Genomic DNA, 7,760 nt, shown 5'->3' with positions numbered 1-7,760 from the left:
ACCCACTCCAGTATTCTTGCCTGGGAAATCCCATGGACAGAGGAGCCTGGCATTCGTCCATGGTGTAAGAGTTGGACACTACTAAGCGTGCGTGCAAGTCGGCCGGTTAGACCTGTAGTTCTCACTCTGCCGAGGACAAACCTGCTGCAGCCACTCACATTGAGTAGGCCTTCTTAATAACTTGAGCAAGTTATCCCCACTTGTTCAGACACACCTTACAAACATCTAGTTGTGGTAAACTTTTGGGTTTCAGATGTGCTTAGTGATAGTCCTGCTTATTTTAAGTTTCGGTGAAAATGGAGAAGCACACTGTCAGGCCCTCTGAGGTATAGATCTTTTCTGTGTCCCCCTTCTTTCCAGCCCTGCCCCCCCCCCCCCCATCTTATTTGTAGAAAATAGGTTTCAGCCTTGAAGACCTTCCCTGAGCACCAAAGGAGGCTTCATTCAGCATCCATGACCCTCCCTGAGTTCCAAAGGGCAGATTCAATTGCTAATCAGGGAAGGAAGGGGGTGCTGAGACAAGGGAGAAAGAATAGAGCAGCTTTGGGGCAGGGGTCCTTGTTCCTCCTCAAGGAATATATTCAATGCAGAACTATATCTTTGAGCTCCTCTGCAGGAACTAAGGAGAAGGCAATGGCAACCCATTCTAGTACTCTTGCCTGGAAAATCCCATGGATGGAGGAGCCTGGTAGGCTGCAGTCCATGGGGTCGCTAGAGTCGGACACGACTGAGCCACTTCACTTTCACTTTTCACTTTCATGCATTGGAGAAGGAAATGGCAACCCATTCCAGTGTTCTTGCCTGAAAAATCCCAGGGACGGGGGAGCCTGGTGGGCTGCCGTCTATGGGGTCGCACAGAGTTGGACACGAGTGAAGCGACTTAGCAGCAGCAGCAGGAACTAAGTCCCCCATCTCAGGTGGAGGATGGTAACTTCAGGCTGAGCACAAGATTCCTGGAGCATCGCCACCAACCAATGAGAGTCACACACCCTGCAGCCTTTGCCCCAAATTCTGCCTATAAAACTCCTCTCTGAAAGCCCTGAGGGAGTTAGAGGTTGTTGGGCATAAGCCACCCATCCTCCTTGTATTGGCGCTTTTACAATACAATACAAATTGCGTATTTTCCTTTTCCATAACATGGTGTCAGTAGATTGGCTTTATTGCACTCAGGTGAGCAGACCCAAGTTTGCTTCAGTAATAAAAGAAGAAAAGGAAATTTTAATTTGAGCACATGGAGGTGTCATAGGAACCTAATTTTTTTTTTTTTTTTTCATTGCTAAGTCGCATCCAACTCTTTTGTGACGCCATGGACTGTAGCCTGCCAGGTTTCTCTGTCCAGGAGATTTTCCAGGCAACAATACTGGAGTGGGTTGCCATCTCTTCTCCAGGGCATCCTCCAGACCCAGGGATCGAACCTGTGGCTCCAGTAGCATCTCTTGCCTTTCAGGCAGATTTCTGTACTGCTGAGCCACCAGGGAAACCCCATAAGGATGTCATAAGAAGTGGCCAGAAAAGCAGCTTTTATAATTTTTGGAGAAAGAAAAAACAAATTTGCAAGGAATTGACAGGACATAGAAACTTACGCTTTGCATGCTCGATTAGTGAAGAATCTAAACATAATCAGGTATTTGGATAGTAAATTAAAGAGTAATAAGGTGGTGGGTTCTTGGTTTTTTTTGGCTGCTCCACGAATTTTGCAGGATCTTAGTTCCCAGATCAGGGATTGAGTTTGTGCCCTAGGTAGCGAAAATGCAGAGTCCTAACCACTAGCAAGACTCTTGCTCCTTTGAAGAAAAGTTATGACCAACCTAGACACCATATTGGTCCCATCACTTCATGGGAAATAGATGGGGAAACAGTGGAAACAGTGTCAGACTTTATTTTTTGGGGCTCCAAAATCACTGCAGATGGTGACTGCAGCCATGAAATTAAAAGACGCTTACTCCTTGGAAGGAAAGTTATGACCAACCTAGATAGCATATTCAAAAGCAGAGACATTACTTTGCCAACAAAGGTCCGTCTAGTCAAGGCTATGGTCTTTCCAGTGGTCATGTATGGATGTGAGAGTTGGACTGTGAAGAAAGCTGAGCACCGAAGAATTGATGCTTTTGCAGAGTGGTGTTGGAGAAGACTCTTGAGAGTCCGTTGGACTGCAAGGAGATCCAACCAGTCCATTCTAAAGGAGATCAGTCCTGGGATTTCTTTGGAAGGAATGATGCTAAAGCTGAAACTCCAGTACTTTGGCCACCTCATGCAAAGAGTTGACTCATTGGAAAAGACTGATGCTGGGAGGGATTGAGGGCAGGAGGAGACAGGGATGACAGAAGATGAGATGGCTGGATGGCATCACTGACTTGATGGATGTGAGTCTGAGTGAACTCTGGAGTTGGTGATGGACAGGGAGGCCTGGCGTGCTGCAATTCATGGGGTCGCAAAGAGTCAGACACAACTGAGCAACTGAACTGAACTGAGACAGCATATTAAAAAGCAGAGACATTACTTTGCCAGCAAAGGTCCGTCTAGTCAAAGCTATGCTTTTTTCAGTAGTCATGTATGGATGTGAGAGTTGGACTATAAAGAAAGCTGAGCACCGAAGAATTGATGCTTTTGAACTGTGGTGTTGGACAAGATTTTTGAAAGTTCCTTGTACTGCAAGGAGATCCAACCAGTCCCATCTTAAAGGAGATCAGTCCTGAATATTCATTGGAAGGACTGATGCTGAAGCTGAAATTCCAATACTCTGGCCACCTGATACAAAGAACTGACTCATTGGAAAAGACCCTGATGCTGGGAAAGATTGAAGGTGGGCGGAGAAGGGGATGATAGAGGATGAGTTGGTTGGATGGCATCACCGACTCAATGGACATGAGTTTGAGTAACCTCCAGAAGTTGGTGATGGACAGGGAGGCCTGGTGTGCTGCAGTCCTTGGGGTCACAAAGAATCGGACAGGACTGGGTGAACCAAACTGAACTGAACCACTAGGCCACCAGGGAATTTCCAAGGTTTGTTTACACAGGCGTCTTGCCTGGATTTCTTATCTCTGGTGATAAGGGCATCCTTCTACCTCCAGAGGCAGGGAATGAACCTTCCACATGAGGATTTATTTCTTGCTTTCAGGAGATAGAAAGGAGGATCAGAGTGTCTCCCTTACACTGGTCGTTTCTTAAGTAGGTTTAATTCAAAATTTGCATTGAGGTACGTTTTGGGGTGGCCCACCCTGGGCTTCTTGTCATATGGAAAAACAGATGCCAGGGAGAATGAATATATGTATATATGGCTGAGTTCCTTCACTGTTCACCTGAAACTGCCACAACATTGTTAACAAGCTATACCCCAATACAAAATAAAAAGTTTAAAGTTTGAAAAAAAAAAACCCAAACAGATGCCAATTAATTAAAGATTCAAAAATAAGAAGGGAGTTTCCTGGTGGCCTAATGGTTGGGGAACTGAGATTCTGCAAGCTCCATAGCATAGCCAAAAAGAAAAAGAAGGAAAAAAAAAAAAAAGGAACTAATTTTTTGTTTGTTGTTGTTTTGGGCCACACTGAACAGCTTCAAGAATACCATACCAGGGATCAAACTCATGCCCTCCCTGCAGTAGAAGTGCACAGTCCTAACCACTGGGCAATTAGGGCATTTTTACAAGGAATTCTTTTTTCTCTTTTTGGTTGTACTCATGGTCTGCAGGATCTTAGTTCCCCACCCAGGGATGGAACCTGTGCCCCCTGCAGTAGAAGTTTGGAGTCTTAACTAGTAGACCTCCTGGGAAGTCCCACATAGGCATGATTGATCATTGACTTCATTATCAGTCTTCCTCTCTCTGGAGACTGGGTAGGAAGTGAGGAATGGAAAGTTCCCACCTTCTAATCATAGACTGGTCTTTCTGGTGACTAGCTCCCATCCAGGAGCGCACCAAGATTTGTCTCATTAAAATAAAAGACACTCTTATCACCCTGGGAAATTCTAAAGGATTTGGTGCCCTATGTCAGGAATCAAAGACCAAAATTAGAACAAAAGATGTGCCTAGTGCTCTCATCACTTAGGAAATCATGAGTTTTAGGTGCTCTGTGCCAGGAACCAGGGGCAGAGAGTAATAAATATATTTTCCACGATTTCACACTATCACACATAAAACATAATTTCTGTTGTAACACAATATTGTAAATCAACTGTATTTCAATAATTTTTTTTTAAATACATCACTATCTGTCAGAAGACATGGCTGTAAATAACCAAAGTCAGAGAGGTCTCTGTGACTTCTGAACAAGAACCTAGGGACAGGGTAGGAGAGGGAAGTATTGGAAGTTTGGGGAGCAGATGCAAACTATTATGCATAGGATGTATAAACAGCAAGGTCCTACTATATAGCTCAAGGAACTATATTTAATACCCTGCAGCAAACCACAATGGGAAAGAATATGAAAAAGAATACATATACATGTATAACTGAGTCAGTTTACTGTACAGCAGAAATTAACACAACATTGTAAATCAATTATACTTCAATAAAATAAAAGTACCATGGGGCTATATTAAGAAAAATATTTGTACCTTTGTCATTTTTCTGCTGATCATGGGGACAAAACAATTTTGAAGACACTATCATGAATTTTATGGTCACGATTAGATACCACAAGCAATGTATAAAAAAAGCCATGGTCAAAAGGAGACGACAGTACCTCACTGGGCACAGGTCTTCAAGATGTAGCTCCTCCAAGGAATTTAGGAAGTGATGGCCTCGCCTAGCAAGCCCGCAAGACACATTTCACGCCTATGTATGTTGCACCTAAACACGCGCGTGCGCCCAAGAACTTGAGATAGCCCCGCCCTTCGTGGGACGAGACACCGCCCTCAAGAGTCATTTCTCAAGGTGTCTGCTCTGCTTTCCTGCCCAGATGGTACACGTCTGCCCAGAAGTCGTCTATCTCAGTGCCCCTTTAGAGCCCCTTTATCCAGGATCCAAACTTGCAGCAACAACTTGGTGCTTATATCGGTCTGGGGCTCTGATCAATCAACCAGAATTCAATCTGACACAAGCCCATAGGAAGAAGCTGCGGGGTTCAGCCCCCTGGGACATATTAAATCAGCTGCACAAACCAGTCCCACCACCATCCCGTTTGGCACTTTATCTTCCCCACCCTTCCCCTTTCCTGCCTAAACCCTCCGACCTACACACACAAGGGAAAGCCCGCAGCCCTCAGGGCCTGAATCCAGCACTAGGACCGCAGGGGGCTTGCCGGCCAGATTTACCGCATGCTGTATAAATAGAGAAGGGGCCCACAGGCCCTAACTAGAGCTGCTCTTCCAAATTTGTTAGGTTTCTACCTCACACTTCTGGCCAACAACAGTTGTGCACACAAAGCTCAGTTGTCTCCAAAGCTGCACCCTAGAGGCGATCTCTGCCTAGCTGGGGTCTCTGGGGTTCCATAGATCTCTCAGGTACCCTCTAAAATAACTTAGATGCGAATTTACCTCTTGAATCTCTCCGATCCTCTACGTGTCCTCAGATCCTCCCTTCTCATGACTACTTAGTGGGGAACTCAGTTTAGGTCGACTTCTGCTGCTAACCTGGAACTGGACTCAGAATTCCCAGTTTCTGGAAACCTGGACACACACAGAAGGGAGCAAAGAACTTAAAGTTTGGTAAGTTTATTTGCTTTTTTGTTTATAACTTGTATTTAGAGAATTCCTCGAAGCATCATGTCTCCGACTCTTAGGGGCCCATTGGTTGTTTCACAAGTTAAAAACAAAATATGTGAACACAAATGGACAAAGCCTCTGAAGATCACTCAGAATGACTAATCCCACCATTCTTTTTTTTTTTTTTTTAATGTATTTATTTATCTATCATGGGGTAGTGCTGGGTATTTGTTGCTTTTGCTCAGGCTTTCTCTAGTTATGGTGAGTAGGGGCTGCTCTTTGTTGTGGTGTGAAGACTTACCATTGTGGTGGCTTCTCTTGTTGTGGAGCACAGGCTCATAGCTGTGGTGAACTGAAGTGAAGTGAAGTCGCTCAGTCGTGTCCGACTCTGCGACCCCATGGACTGTAGCCTACTAGGCTCCTCTGTCCATGGGATTTTCCAGGCAAGAGTACTGGAGTGGGTTGCCATTTCCTTCTCCAGAGGATCTTCCTGACCCAGGGATCGAACCCAGGTCTCCCGTACTGTAGGCAGATGCTTTACCGTCTGAGCCACCAGGGAAGTTGTGGTACACAGGCTTAATTGCTCCAAGGCATGTGGGATCTTCCAGACCAGAGACGGACCGCACATTTCCTGCACTGGCCACCAGGGAAGCCCCCGCTGCATTGGTAGGCAGATTCTTATCCACTTCGCCACCAGAAAAGTCCTAATCCCACCATTCTTTTCTGCCTTCCTCTCTTCCATGTATACTGAGTGAGCTGCCATCACATGTAAGATCATTTTAATGATCAGTGTCGGAAACTGAAGAGGCATAGGAATCTCTATCCCTAAGAAAGGCGCAGCCCAGCACCCAAATCCTCCTAGGGAAGATAGACATATAACACCCAACTCCCACAGTATTATAAGGATTGAATCACATAATTCATGTGAGGTTCCCAGCACAGTCATGAGATAGAGGGCATGCTACCATTCTTGTGAACCTATAGTAGATGTTCAAAAAATAATGCCTTAATGTATGAATGCATGCTGTTTCTGTAAGGACAAATACAAACTAAAAATAATAACAAAAAAACCTGGCTTAATTTTCTTGTTGAGAATAAGAGAAGAGACTATTCCCCGCCGCCTCTTTTCTTAGAGCATTTCCTTTAGAAACTTGTAAGGTCTTTTCCTGGCTTCCTTGAAATGTATGCACAACCTTAAAGCTAAACAAGGCTCTTGTCAATTTTGCAACCCAGGAATATTTCCTCAAGGATCTGGAAGCCATCTCTTTGAAAGGTAAACATCAAAGGAGATAGCAAACTTATCTCCCAGTTTCTGCATAAGGGTAAGAATCTAACTTGGGCTTCTCAGGTAGCTCAGTGGTAAAGAATCTGCCTGCCAATGCAGGAGACTCCAGTTCGATCCCTGGGTGGGGAAGATTCCCTGGAGAAGGAAATGGCAACCCACTCCAGTATTCTTGCCTGGGAAATCCCATGGACAGAGGAGTCTGGTGGGCTACAGTCCATGGGGTCACAAAGAATTGGACACAAGTTAGCAACTGAACAACAAGAACCTAACTTAGCAGGTGCCTTGTTCCATGCTGCAGAACTCTCTCCTGTCATAAAGATAGGATAAGTTTGTTTTTCCTCTGGATAAAGACAATTAGCTAACACAGTTGGTTAGTCCAATTACCTGGTGAAGTTAGGATGAACTTTTTGTGACAAATGATGCTATCACATCTTCTTATCTGAGAACGAGTTATTGTTTATCTTGAGAACAAGTATGTAAACACTTGTATCTGCTTATCTAATATTACAGGTTAGGACTTTCAGTCTGCAGTCTCTTAGCAGATTGCCTGTGATGGACATCACTTTCTGGTTTAATACTTATTTAATAGTAAAACTGTTTCCTTCCTCTACTACCTTTGTGGAGAGGACTTCTGGGTTGTAAGATGATGTCATTTTAAATTATATTACTCAACACTACCCACTAGCAAAAGAGCATTGACTTAAGCCATTTTCAACTTGAGAGGAAAACATCTCAGCTTGAAATTTAAGTGGCTGAAAGTGAAGTCACTCAGTCGTGTCCGACTCTTTGCGACCCCATGGACTGTAGCCTACCAGGTTCCTCCGTCCATGGGATT

Source organism: Bos indicus, chromosome 18, assembly GCF_029378745.1.
Source record: "Bos indicus isolate NIAB-ARS_2022 breed Sahiwal x Tharparkar chromosome 18, NIAB-ARS_B.indTharparkar_mat_pri_1.0, whole genome shotgun sequence".
Lineage (NCBI taxonomy): Eukaryota > Metazoa > Chordata > Mammalia > Artiodactyla > Bovidae > Bos > Bos indicus.
This window is presented reverse-complemented; position numbering follows the sequence as displayed.